We start from the raw sequence: 13,908 nt of genomic DNA, 5'->3' as shown, positions 1-13,908 counted from the left end.
GTGGCCCGTGGTACTAACTGCGTACAACTTGCCACCTTGGTTGTGCATGAAAAAAGAGTACTTGATGCTAACGCTTTTGATACCTGGACCGAGCTCACCTGGAAAAGACATGGACGTGTTTTTAGAACCACTAGTTGAAGAGCTGAAAGAATTGTGGGATAATGGATTCCAAGTGCGAGACGGGGCGAACGATGAAGTGTTTCGGTTGCGTGCCGCGCTTCTATGGACGATAAACGACTTTCCGGCTCGATCGTATTTGTCGGGATGGAGTGGCCAAGGGTATCTTGGAAGACGTAATCGTGCTGAACTATACACATAACTGTCGTGTCGTACTGTTCAAATGCATATGGTATGGTGACAAGTACAATGCAGGACGTATAGTGCACGTTGATAAGACCACCGGAGCAACGAGTTCGTATACCGCCAAAGAGTGGTTTACAGAAGAGCCGTTTATACTCGCGACTCAAGCGAAACAAGTGTTTTACATCCAAGATCTCGTTAAGGGTCGCGAATGGGAAATCGTTCAGGAATGCAATCAACGTGGGATATGGGACATTCCTGAAGTTGATCCGACCACTTCAGCATCGATTCCATTGACAATAGAATTGTCAAATATCGACCGTCTTAATCATCGACACGAAACTGCTAGGCCGAGCTTGTTAATGTCGTTGAAGATGATGAAGAAGTGGATGAAGAAGATGAGGCGCTTGCCGTTTTTGAGGGAGACGATGTTGATGTCGATACTAACATTACATCGAGTGACAACGATGAATGACTAACACCATGTAATAACCGTAGTCGTCGAATAGTAATTACATAGTAATTAAAAATACTAACTACAATTCATTTTGCAGGATGTCTACTTCAAGTCAGTACCCATCAGGAGGAGAGCGTGGCCCCCCGCAGATGCCGAGGAAGAAGCGGGGACCAACGACTAGCGTCGTTTCTGCGAGAGCTCGTGTTGGGACCCCTGGAGCGAACACAGTTCGCTACGATCAGAATGCGCAGGCGTTCTACCAAGACGTCAGGGAGCAAAATCCGTTGATCGGGACGTTCCAAAACCGATTAGGAAACCTGATCAAGAGTACCATTCCAGTCGACCTCCCAGACTGGAATCATGTGCTTGCGCAGAGTGTGGCGGCTCTTATGAACTCGATTCATAACAAGTATAACTTCGTTCATGCACATCCCGAGAATGGCGAGCTTGTGCCTGCAGATCCTATTCGCAACGAGATTGATATGGCTATCATTCGCGATGCGAAGAGGATGCGTCGTGGCCAGAAGTCGAGGTTGTCGCAGCTCTTCTTCAAGACATTTTGCGGGAGTAAGGATCTCGCTAAAAATGAAACTCTCGATGGCTACAACCAGGAAGCCTGGTTGAAAGCAATAGAGGCGTTCGACTCGCCAGAGCATAAGGTATGAGTTGAACTTCCGATGATTATTCGAATTTCTTAAAATTAAACTTCACGTATTTATGTCTTGCAGGCGAAATCTCTCCGCAACCGGGAAAATTCGAAGATGAAGAAGACGAAGGCGAGGCAAGGCTCGCTTAGTTTTTTTGGTCATCGCTCGAGGAACGTAAGTCTCTTAAAATTAATATGTAATATATATGTGATTCATATTTTAATGTTGAAAAATTACAGCGAAGAGAAGATGGGAGTATAGGCTCGGCTTTAGCGATATGGTTAGAAAAACACCAGGACGCTAAGGGATCGTGGACGACGGACTTCGCGAAGACGCAATACGTAAGTTAATTTTTTTTTATTTACTATATTTAATTACTTTATTTCTTCTTATCTGATAAGTTTTTTGTGGTTTTATTTTGAAGGATCAAGTCACCGCCCAGACGATAGATATTTTGCGGCAAGCGGGGAGCAAAACATCGTGATCTCCCAAGAAGATGCGGAGATGTACGCGATGCGCGATGTTTTGGGAGTGCGCAGAGACTGGGAAGTCGGTTTAGGGCCTTCGATCCCAAGGTCATCGTTGGGTGTTGCCCAAACGCTAGATGGAGGCTCGTCAAGTTCGTCATCTCAGACCGATCCATTGGTTGCCGAGATGCGAGCTCAGATGGATGCCCAACAAGCCGAGCTGCAACTGATGCGGCAACAAATCGCCTTCCTCAGCCAGCAGCACAACCAGCCTCCCACGACTCCTCAACCTCCGCCTGCATCGCAACCAGGTGGGACGGATCAGCAGACGCCAGGTTCCACGCCGGGTTCTATGGATTACTTGCGAGACCGTCCTTACGGAAGCGGCAGAACGAGCGGCAGCGCGTCAGGCAGCGGTGGACGAGGACGCGGAAGCGGTTCTCGAAGTTCTGGCAACTTATTCGGTAGAGGAAATTCTACTATCGATAAGTTTTATAAGAAAAAAAAATAGGAATTCATTTTTTTCGTTTTTTGGAAAGAATTTGTATTTTTAATTAAGAATTCTATTTTCAGAATATTATTTCTAATTCATTTAGAATCTTGTTTAATTAATATTATTTGAATTTTTATTTTTAATTCATTTAGAATTATGTAATTCATTTTTATTTTGTTAATTTACTTTTTTTAATTTTGTATTTTTTTTTAATTAAACAAACATATTCGGTGCGACATTGTCGCACCGAATACCATGGCGCGAAAACTTTCAGGTGCGACATGTCGCACCCGATATGCATTTACCCGCCAATTCTATAAAATTTGGCAGGAAAATAACTTGGGCATTAGGTGCGATAAGTCGTACCTGGAAGTGTCGCACCTAATGGGGTACCTATTAGGTGCGACATGTCGCACCCAATACCTTCTGCGACGGGTTATCGGGTGCGACATTGTCGCACCTAATAAACCTTTAGGTGCGACATTTGAGGCATTGGGTGCGACATTCGTCGCACCGGATAACGTCTTTTGTCCTAGTGAAACACCAATCACAGCTAAGGGAAGACTCGGGATACCGATTCCGACACGCTCAAGCCCGAACACGACCACTTGGTCCGGCCTTGGGTCGAATCGTTTGGGGCTTCTAAATAGTTTTCCGAAAAACGGCGACAACAGCATGTCAAGGTAAAATATCTGAGACATCTTGGGGATCATTTGTCAAGTTCCCTTTTGAGTAGGAGGAACAAAAGTGATTTTGAAATTGGAAGCACCATCTGTGTAGTCCTGACCTTTCATGTTCCTTGCAAACTTTCCAATGCGAGAATCTTGTCAAGATCATATGTGCCAGAATTCAATATCCCTGCGAACTTAGTCATCTTTTCAATCTCTGAGGTAAGACGACTCACTTCACGCTTTAACTCAACAATTGTTTCCCGCAACATCGTCTTGTCCTCCGTGAGAGACTCAATCATTCCCTTTTGATTCTCCAGAACTTGTGATTCTCTAGTGCACTTATAGTAAAGACCTTTGTAGGCATCTGCAAGAAATTCAACAAGAAGTCCATCATCATCATCATCATCATCATCATCAGCAGGATCATGTGGAAAAACATTATTTAAGGAACTAGCAACAATAGTGAAGTCATCAGACACATTATTAGTGATAGAGGCAGTAAATGCAACAATATTGCTTGCCTGATCGGATTCACTTTCGTCAAACTCATCGTTGGAAAGGGTAGCATTGCAGCATATTTTCTGCTTCATTAGAAAATTCGGTCATTCTCTCTGAATATGTCCATACCCTTTACATTCGCAGCGCTGAATTCTTTTAGATCTACTAGATTGTTCGGGTTGAATTCATCACTATCACGAACATTTCTCTGAGAATTTCCTCCATTTTGATACTGTTGTTGAGGTTGATTGTGTCTGACAACAGGTGAGTCACTTTTCTTAAACAATTTGTCAAATCTCCTCATAACCATGTTATAATTCTTGGCAAGCATAGAAATAGTGTCATTAACATCGTCATCAGTTTCAGAATGGACATGTTCCCTCTAATCAGAGATAGATCTCTTGAGAGCCAAACCTTTGTTCTTCTTCTCAGGTTTGGGAAGAGACAACTCATAGATCATGTGAGACCCAATTAGCTCATCGACTTTCATATAAGAAAGATCATGTACTTCTTCAATATCGCTTATTTTCATCTCAAATCTTTCAAGGAGAGCTCTCGGAATCTTTCGATCAAGTTTCTCATCACGAACTCCAAGTGAGAAAGACTCATTAGCAATGTCATGGATGCGCAAATTGAACTCATCAATGGTCTCTTCCTCGAGCATATTATGGCCTCAAATTTAGTGGTGAGAAGCTGGAGTCTTGAACTTTGCACTTTAAAGGTCCCTTCATGGGAAACTTCAAGAATCTCCCATGCCTCCTTCGCACTCTTAAATGAGTTTATAAGTTTGAAAATATTTTTGTCAACAACATTTTAGATAGCCTTAAGGATACGGGAGTTACCGAGGGCAGCTTCATCTTCTGCAGCATCACAGTCCTTCTCTGCTTTGGTGGACACAACCACACCCCTATCATCTTTGACAGTGGGTCCAGACCAGCCATTGATAATAGTTTTCCATATCTTGATATCAATTGACTTAAGAAAGGCACACATTCTCGTTTTCCAATATTCATAATTCGTTTCGTCAAGAACTGATGGATGATTAACAAATTTACCTTCCCTATTATTATCTATCAAAAACAGAAACAATCAACAACATGAGGAACACACCCCTTAAGATATGGATGCTCGGTCAAATACCATTTGAAATTATGTTTAGTCAAAGACAATATATCGCACACAATATAGATTCAATGTATGAAACAATATTTTTCGATACAGTAGATGGATAAACAAAAGATGGTGCATAAAAGTAAATGACACAAAGATTCGTAACTCAGTTCGGTGCAACGTCACCTACTCTAGGGGACAAAGTACCCAATGGAAAGGAAATCAACTATACGAAAAGTAGTCAATAATACAACAATGGACTTATACTAACGATCCCCACTTCAAGGCCCTTTTTTCCTATTACTACCCGTAAATTTCAACTCAAGCTCACCCTGAATCTAAGATCCTCTCACTTCCATTGTCAAACACTTCTCCTGAAGTGTTTGGTATACTTCTTCTTAAACGCTTGTAAACACCTCAATCACGAAATCATAAAACCCAAACAATCCTCTAACACTCAATAGATATGGAATAGTGTTTAAAGAATTACACCATAAACATCACACAATTAGTTTCTCAGTCCGATAGTGCACATATAAGAACCCTAAATGTATGATGAATGCGTCAAGACTACTAAGGGTGAAACCTTTGGCGTTTGTAGTAGTCAACACCTCTGGAATTCGAATTAGGGTTTCCTAACCAATTCATGTGAAGAAGATAAATGTAGAAGGTCTTCCGCCAATGGTCAAATAATCAAGGGCCTATAATTAAAAATGAAATAAAAACCCCAGCCAATGATAAGAATTTCTTCTGTGGCCCACTCCCTTGTCCCGCCTGACACGGAACTGTGTCTTCGGCTTCCGACAGAATGGCGTAGCAGTTGCCAACAAAATCCAAACACGTGTTCGGTACCGGTAGGTACTGTTAACCACCGTCCGCATGCCCATGACTAGGCCTAAAACGTTATATTTTTTATAAGACGAACTCCAATCCACCCGAATTAGTGTGGAAAAATGACACATTTGGAGTGGGTATTCCGCCAACCAACACCATGTTTGGTGTAGATGAATAGTTCCATATCAAATTGGTTTGGTACTATTCATCTTCACAAAATTTGGTGTCACACAATTTTCAATTACAAATTCACCTCGCAAAAAAATTAATTTATTATTTAGAGCCTAATTCAAATAATTTATAAAAAGATACATATCATCAATTAAAAAAGAGAATAAAGAGGATAACATTAATTAAACACAATACATACTAAATAAAGTACCACAACAATTATACTGATAAAAATACATATACAATCTCTATAAAAATAAAACTCACACGACTTAATAAAAAAAAGGTACAAATTGAAAAATACGAGTGCATATATAAGAATAAATCAAATACAAAGTTAAATTCATTTTTTTAATTCAGTATGTTTTTATTAATAAAAAAAGTTAATTTTGTAATATTAACATAATCTTTTGTATTATTATACATTAATTTAATATTATTGATATGGAATAGCAATATACTATTTATAAAATTACTATTGATATAATAAACTAATAGATCGGTGAATATACAATTAATAGAAAGTAATATTGAAAAGTATATAAAAATAAGAGAAAATGGTGGCAAAAATACTTAATATTTACAGGTTGTATCACTTATATACTTGTTGTTTAAAAGTTGCGGAATGAATATTCCATATCGATTTTTTTTGTTTTTCCGTCATTACGAAACTGTTATCTTTTGATATCAATGTCGTGTGTCAATAAGTAGTAATTTTCATAAATTAAAAAAATAAAGAAATATTTTTTATTTTTTATATATATTACACGATTAAATCTCTCTCTCTCTCTCTCTCTCTCTCTCTCTCTCTCTCTCTCTCTCTCTCTCTCTCTCTCTCTCTCTCTCTCTCACATACACTTGTCCTAGTTATCCACACAACACCTTTACGATGTGAATGTGATAAATTTTTTATAGACAGCCCTAAAAGTGAAACTACTAAGAAGAATCTCACATCTTAAAAAGAAAAAAAATAAGAAAAAAAAGTCTTTGTCATGACGTGTACCACTTCATTCAATGTCTCCTTGTCTCAACATCAGCGGTTTTGAGTGTCTACGGTGAGCTGAATAACAAATACATGGCCTCATATTAACATAAAATAATTTATTGGGTTCTGTGTGTATTTGTATGTATATATAAATATGTGTGTGTTCGTGTATTTTATTTATGTTTAAATATATATATATATATATGTGTGTGTGTGTGTGTGTGTTTGTCTGTGTTTAGTGTATATGTATATGACTCCTAAACACAATTGTCACAAAGACTACTATTTATTGTGAGAGAGAGTTTTCTTTTAATATATAAAAAAAATAAAAATATTATTTATTTATTTTTTAATTAATAAAATTATCATATCTTGACACGTAACATTGACATCTAGCAGATTAATAGTGTCAGAGAGATAAAAGATCGACATTGAATGTTTATCATGCAACTTTTAAACAACATATATATAAGTGATACAACCCGTAAATGTAATGTATTTATGTCGCCATTTTTTCAAAAGAGAATACTCTTTTGGTGTGAGATTTGGTGTTGTTAGTTGGAGATGAAAATATCATTTGATGTGATATTTGCCTCAATTTGATGCAATGTTTAAAATTTCGGGAAATTACATGGAAATTGAAATTTGAGAAGTCCGGCACATTTACGATCATGTGTGCATTTCCCTATTTTGTGTCGCGGGTATTGCGTCGAAATTGCGTAGAAATTTACATGTCGTTGTTTGCATTAATGTCGTTTAGCCCATAATATAATAAACAAAAAAATCGTGTTATTTTCGTCACAATTTCTGTCGCATTTCACGCTGCAATTTCGACCGCATCAACCAAAAGCTGACCAATTAGTTCGTGCAAATTCAACAATATTTCAGAAAATTGTGTGAAAATTGCGTGGAAATTCAACAAATTTTGATGTAATAGTAACGCTAATTTGGTGTTATGAGATGGAGATGGTCTAGAAGAATATATATATATATATATATATATATATATATATATATATATATAATTAAAAAAATGGGCTTTTAATTCAGTGACATAAATTCAGAAGAACATGTTACATTAACATTCACCCAAACCGTTCGCCTCCCATTATAAATTTTTTATTACATGGTCTAAAATTACCATTTTATCTTCTAGAAACATATTTGGTTACCTTAATAAAGAAAGAAATAAATAAAATCCGACATAACAAGATATGCAGACGTACAAAAGAGACGCGAAAATATATAGGTCACAAAGTTATATCAAGTTCTTGTCGAAAGTTAAAAAAGGAACAAAAATACAGGGCTCTCATAGAAATTGGCTTATATATAATTTCATAAACTATATCCAAAACTAGTTAAAATTCATTTAATACTAAATATTTGTTTAAAATATAGAAAGTATGTATAATTTTACAAAATGGCATTCATCTGATCCTCTCTCTTATCTTCTCATTCTCTCGTTTTTCCTCTTTCGCTCTCTCATTCTCAAGCTCTCTCTCATTTTAGGTGAGAGTGACTGGACCAGTTTTCGTTTTCTTATGCTTTGTCATGTCGTCTAATAAAAACATAGAGATGAATTAGAGATATGAGGTAATTTTGAGAACGAAGTACCAAATCAGACTGAGATGAAGAAGATGGAGAGAAAGAGAGGGATGAAAAGGAGAGATATGTGAAGAGGAGTGGGAGACATAATTGGTTTGAAAATATATGAAAACAAAGAGCTGCGAAATTAACAGAAATTAACTAACAAATATTTGTATAAATACAAGGGTAATTTTCGAGTTTCTCAATTCACTACTAAAAATTGTGGCTTGGACGACACACTCAGAATGATAGTTATGAAAAACGTTTCGTCCAAGCCCCCGCGTCGCGGCGAAACTTGTACAAACCACGGCGCAGAGAAGCTTGTACGAGAGATTGGATGACAGTTTTCTGTTGTCCGAGCATCAGTAGCGTGGCCGCGGCAGAGATCGCTCCAACCACGGCGAAAGAGTTCTTGTACGACTGTTTTAAATTGTCGTACATAATTATCTTTGAACGTCAGTTTTGTAACTCTCTTACATTCCCTCCGCGGATGTAACTAGACATGTCGCGGCTCGGTAAAATCACACCCTACCCATGGATTTTTTTTTTTAAATCATATCATACTCATACCCATTTATTTTTAATGGGTATGGGTTTGGGTAAAACCCTATAGGGTACATGGTAATCCATGGGTATTTTTTTTTACCCATTTAATATTAAATTTATTAATAAAAAATAAAGAAATCTAGAAAAATACTTAAATTAATAAATACCACTAGTAGAAAAATGACTTTTAATGGCGCCTCTTTAATAGCGTTAGTGAAAAAAAACGCCATTAAAAGTAATTATTGTATTTTCGGACTTTTTTTTACAATAGAAGACGAATAGCAGATCGCCACGTCGGCAACCGGAGAAAAATCCAAAAAAACTAATCTTAGCGTTTAAATGTTAAGCGCCATTAAATTAAAATAATCCAATTATTTAGCACCACGTGGCTATATATCTATTTAATTGCGTTTAAAATAAGACCACCATTACAAGTCAGCAAATTTTCGGTATTGAAGACTTTTAATAACGTTTTTTATTCATGCGCTATAATAAAGGTGAGATGGATAAAAAAATATATTATTTAAGTCTGAGAAAAAAAGAAAAGAAATACACGATCTTTGAATCTACAGTTTTATTTTCTCAAACTTGCGGCGCATCTTCTCTGCATCACCGAGAGCCGCAGTTTGCTGTCAAGAGTCGTCGCCACCGCCACTTTTGCGCGACAACCCTCCCCGCCGCTGCTCGCCACCGTTTCTCGACGTCGGTCTTCACCGCCGTTTCTCGAGTCCATAATAGCCGCTCCTCGTTGACAACCCAACATCGTGTACACAATCGGTAGGTTAGGGTTTTTTTATATTTATTATTTGATTGCATTGTTTTATACATTTTTTTTTCTTTGATTGCCAGATTATCCTTCTTCAACCATTAGATATAGATTGCATTGTTTTTTTTTCTTTCACTTCTCCGCAGATCAATTCATCTAGCATGACTAGGTTTTCTCTTAAAAGGTTCGCAGAGCTTCTATCTCTTTCTCGATTGGATACAAATGTTTTTAATTCAAGAGGTCTTAACGGTTAATATCCGACGCCGATGGTGTATTTACTTTTGAACAAGATGGAAACAACTGGGTAAAGTTAATATCCGACGCCGATGGTGTATTTACTTTTGATTCGCCGATCCCCCGAGGTCAAACCGAGGAACAAGAAGCTAGAATGGTGGATTCTGGGACAGTGTCTTTTGTCACAAATTTCTTGGATGAAAATCCGCATGATTTGGGCAAAGAAGAAAGCATTCACCAATCAGGTTCCTGTGAGCCATTTGTAGACGGAGAATCCACCATCCAGCCGGAAGGGAACGCGAGTGCGAGTGAAACAGATCAAACCCCGGTACTGCTCTCTAGCTCTTTATTGGATAAGCTGGTTGTCAGTGACTCTTGTGAGTTAGTAGAGGACAAGAGCAACAAGTACATCAATGCTAGCTGCAAGGTAATAATGTAGCTTTTTTTTTTTGTATTTTGAAAATTTAACGTGCACCATAACCCATATAGTTGAGAAACTGACTCGCATACTCTGGAGAAGCATTTTCACTCTTAAACTCATACCATGTGTTGGCATATAAGTTTAAGTAAATATAATTAAATTGAATTTTCACTTGGGACAGGTAAATTGTCAACTAATAGCAAAGTAAACTTGCCCTTTTACAATTGAGAAATTTTAGTAAAGTTGATTGTAGTATCTTATATACATAAGCATCCTAAATTTAACATGCTTGTGCTGGCTTTATAGTGCTCGAGAATTTTTTTTGTTTGTTAATATTTATGTATGTGATGAGTAAGACAGATTTTGCTCTGCAGTTTGTCCAGTCCACACTTGTTGTAATGTAGTCAATAATATATTCATGCACCTATATCCCTTATAGCTTTATAGTTGCACTTGTGTGATTTTCCCAACACTAATTTTTTTGCCATCAGGATCAACCCACTTCCCAGCTCTATCGTACAATAAGAAGGCGCTCTCTGGTTTTCGAACGAGCAGAACTTCATAGAAGACAATTAGTCTGCGAGTCTAAAGATAGCTCTTTGGTTGCAATTCAGTCCAATAATAAAGTTGGGTCCGCACAGGATAAAGCCGTCCAAATTAAGAGCGGAAGTGGGTATTCCCTGTCGAAGTTACCTGGCATTGGTTTACACTTAAATGCTCTTGCAAGTACTAGTGGTGGAAAAGCTGAGAAAGAGGCTGAGCATTTAGAAGGCCAACAAATAAACACACCAAGAATAATAAAACCTTGTACTTCTCTTACACAAGCTGAGGCTCCACCTGATAATGGCTCATCCCAGCATTCTTTAGAGGGAGCTTTGGTTCTCTGGAGTGATGAAGCCCAAGTTAACGCAAATACTCATCAAACATCTTGCCTTATAGGTGAAGAGTCAGACCCAAGCAGTCCTAAAAACAAAAGGCATGTTCTCATTTACATCCTTTGTAACCATAATAATTGTATTTCTCTGAACAAATTTTTATTATTTATTTATATATATTTATATTTTGCTGTTTCTCATTTACAGGCGCAAGTCAGAACCAGTTGGAGAAAGTTTGGCATGCAAGCGCTGTAACTGTAAGAGATCAAAATGTTTGAAACTGTAAGTGTCGAGACCCCATCGTGTCTACTGAAATTAAATTATAAGATTAATGTGTAATAATTTTTAAGTAGTTACGAGTAATTGGTTTTGCTGGTACACTTGTACTAAAAACTTAGCATAATCTTTCAACTTCTCGATTCATGTTTCTGCATATAATAGCTTTTTTCTTTGAAATATAGTTGATAACTTCCTTACGGAAAGAGGAAAAAAAAATCAATTCTTAGTTATATGTTACCAATTAGAACTTCTAAGTTGTAGCTTGAATTGGCAAATAGAGGAGAAATGTAAACAAGCCCTTGCAAAGTCAAAGAATCCAAAACTAGAGTTTGAAATTTATACAAATTGCTTTCAGCGGATTTGTTCATCTCCATAGCCTGAATTCCTCCATTTATTTATTTATTTTAAATAACATAAACTCCCCTTGATGGTTTAATTACAGATGTTCTTGTGCGAATGCAGTGTTGGAAGTTAGACAGTATACGCTAGATAGATAACATATAATTGAGTTATTTTGTCTTTCTTTTTTTGTAAAGTCCAATGTTCCAATGTATGTCATCTGTATCAAATTAAGGATGACTCGTAGCCACTTCCTTTAGAATCACTTGTGAAAACTAGTCGCTCTCTTTACTTGTATTGTTTGCTCTCTTACCTTTTTCCCTTTCCGTGTTTTCAATGCAGTTACTGTGAATGTTTTGCTGCTGGTCTCTATTGTGTTGAGCCTTGTTCATGTCAAGATTGTCAGAACAAGCCTATTCACGAAAATATCGTCCTAGAGACTCGTAAACAAATCGAATCACGCAATCACTTGTGAAAACTAGTCGCTCTCTTTACTTGTATTGTTTGCTCTCTTACCTTTTTCCCTTTCCGTGTTTTCAATGCAGTTACTGTGAATGTTTTGCTGCTGGTCTCTATTGTGTTGAGCCTTGTTCATGTCAAGATTGTCAGAACAAGCCTATTCACGAAAATATCGTCCTAGAGACTCGTAAACAAATCGAATCACGCAATCACTTGTGAAAACTAGTCGCTCTCTTTACTTGTATTGTTTGCTCTCTTACCTTTTTCCCTTTCCGTGTTTTCAATGCAGTTACTGTGAATGTTTTGCTGCTGGTCTCTATTGTGTTGAGCCTTGTTCATGTCAAGATTGTCAGAACAAGCCTATTCACGAAAATATCGTCCTAGAGACTCGTAAACAAATCGAATCACGCAACCCTCTCGCATTTGCTCCAAAAGTGATTAGAAGCGCTGATGCTGCTTCAGAATTCGGGGTGAGAAAATGTCCTTAAAAATACTCTATTTTACATAAGCCATCCCATTGTGAAATTCGAGAGGCACCACATGACTTAACCTTCTTAATGGAGAAAGGGATTTGCTAGATTCCATGCTATTCTTGGATAGCACCAAAGATGATCGACTACAATGCATTATCTAACTGCATGTTTTTACTCTTTCCATTGCAGGAGGAATCAAACGCGACCCGGCCTCAGCTAGACATAAGAGGGGATGTAATTGTAGGAAATCGGGTTGCTTAAAGAACTATTGTGAATGTTATCAGGTCTTCTCTCCCCTCTTTGCATAAAATTTATAAATCACGTCGCACTTTCTATCCTTTACAAGGTTATAGCTCTAGACATTTTAGTGGTTCGATCAAGACACATACAATCAAGTGGACATCAACGAGTTTCGTGACGAATGGTATCGATTTGTTTTAGATGAAATTTCTAAGAAAGACAAAGACGGATATGTGAAACATACTTAGAACTTATGAACTTGGTGAAGACGTTAGATATAGTTTGAACTTATGAATATGGTGGATGTTAATTGTTTTTATTTTTATTTTTGATGAACCTGTGAATCATAGTTAGAAATATTTTTTTAACTTGGAATATAGAAGAAGTTATGGTATTATGAATGGTTTCTTTTTTTTTTTTTTAAGAAAAAGAATGGTATCATGTATTGTTTTTCTTGGTTGTTTTTTGGTGTTAAGATTATATTTTTTATTGATGTGTGTATGAATGCAGAACTGTAGGCTACTAATATTATTAATATCTATTTTGAGAGCAATAATTAAGAAACTTTTTGGGTAAAAAAAAACCCACAAATAATGGCGGTATGTTAAATATCGCCATAATAGCTTAAATAATGCGCCAATTTACAGTGCCATTTAAAGTATGAATTTCGCGCGGGTTATGACGTGGCAAGACTTTTAATGGCGTTTGAAAGAGAAAGGCCATTAAAACCCTTCTCAGTACTCTGCCACGCGGATATGACACGTCGGCACATTTAATGGCGCTTTTTGGTTTAAACGTCATTATATATCTTTAATGTCGCCTGTTTTAATGGCGTTCAAAAAGTGACATTAATTCTCTATAATGGCGCATTTTGAACGCCATTAAATCCATTTTTTCTACTAGTGTACATTCACTAAAAAGTGCTTAGATTTCATAAATATAGGAATAATTTCAAACGGTAGGATCCTGGGTAGGGTACATTAAAATCATATCATACCTATACTTATATAAATTTTAGTGGGTAATACACGTACCCTACCATTTGCCCATTTATTC

The 13,908-nt window shown here is 37.1% G+C and overlaps 1 long non-coding RNA gene and 1 pseudogene across 2 annotated transcripts; both read left to right on the top strand.

Moving 5' to 3' along the window:
- The first annotated feature begins 1,483 nt into the window (after positions 1-1,483).
- Positions 1,484-2,012, top strand: LOC149402739 (uncharacterized). Its single transcript, XR_016296014.1, has 3 exons — positions 1,484-1,578; positions 1,644-1,745; positions 1,829-2,012. It is a non-coding gene; the product is annotated as an uncharacterized LOC149402739 (long non-coding RNA).
- A 7,626-nt stretch (positions 2,013-9,638) lies between these two features.
- On the top strand, positions 9,639-13,312 carry LOC149402738 (CRC domain-containing protein TSO1-like; annotated as a pseudogene). Its single transcript, XR_016296133.1, has 5 exons — positions 9,639-10,193; positions 10,679-11,163; positions 11,270-11,344; positions 12,429-12,609; positions 12,802-13,312. The product of XR_016296133.1 is annotated as a CRC domain-containing protein TSO1-like (transcript).
- The last annotated feature ends 596 nt before the right edge of the window (positions 13,313-13,908 follow it).

The sequence above is a fragment of the Urtica dioica genome, chromosome 3, assembly GCF_054948205.1.
Source record: "Urtica dioica subsp. dioica isolate 48M chromosome 3, U.dioica_male_clone48M_v1_H2, whole genome shotgun sequence".
NCBI lineage: Eukaryota > Viridiplantae > Streptophyta > Magnoliopsida > Rosales > Urticaceae > Urtica > Urtica dioica.
This window is presented reverse-complemented; position numbering and strand designations above follow the sequence as displayed.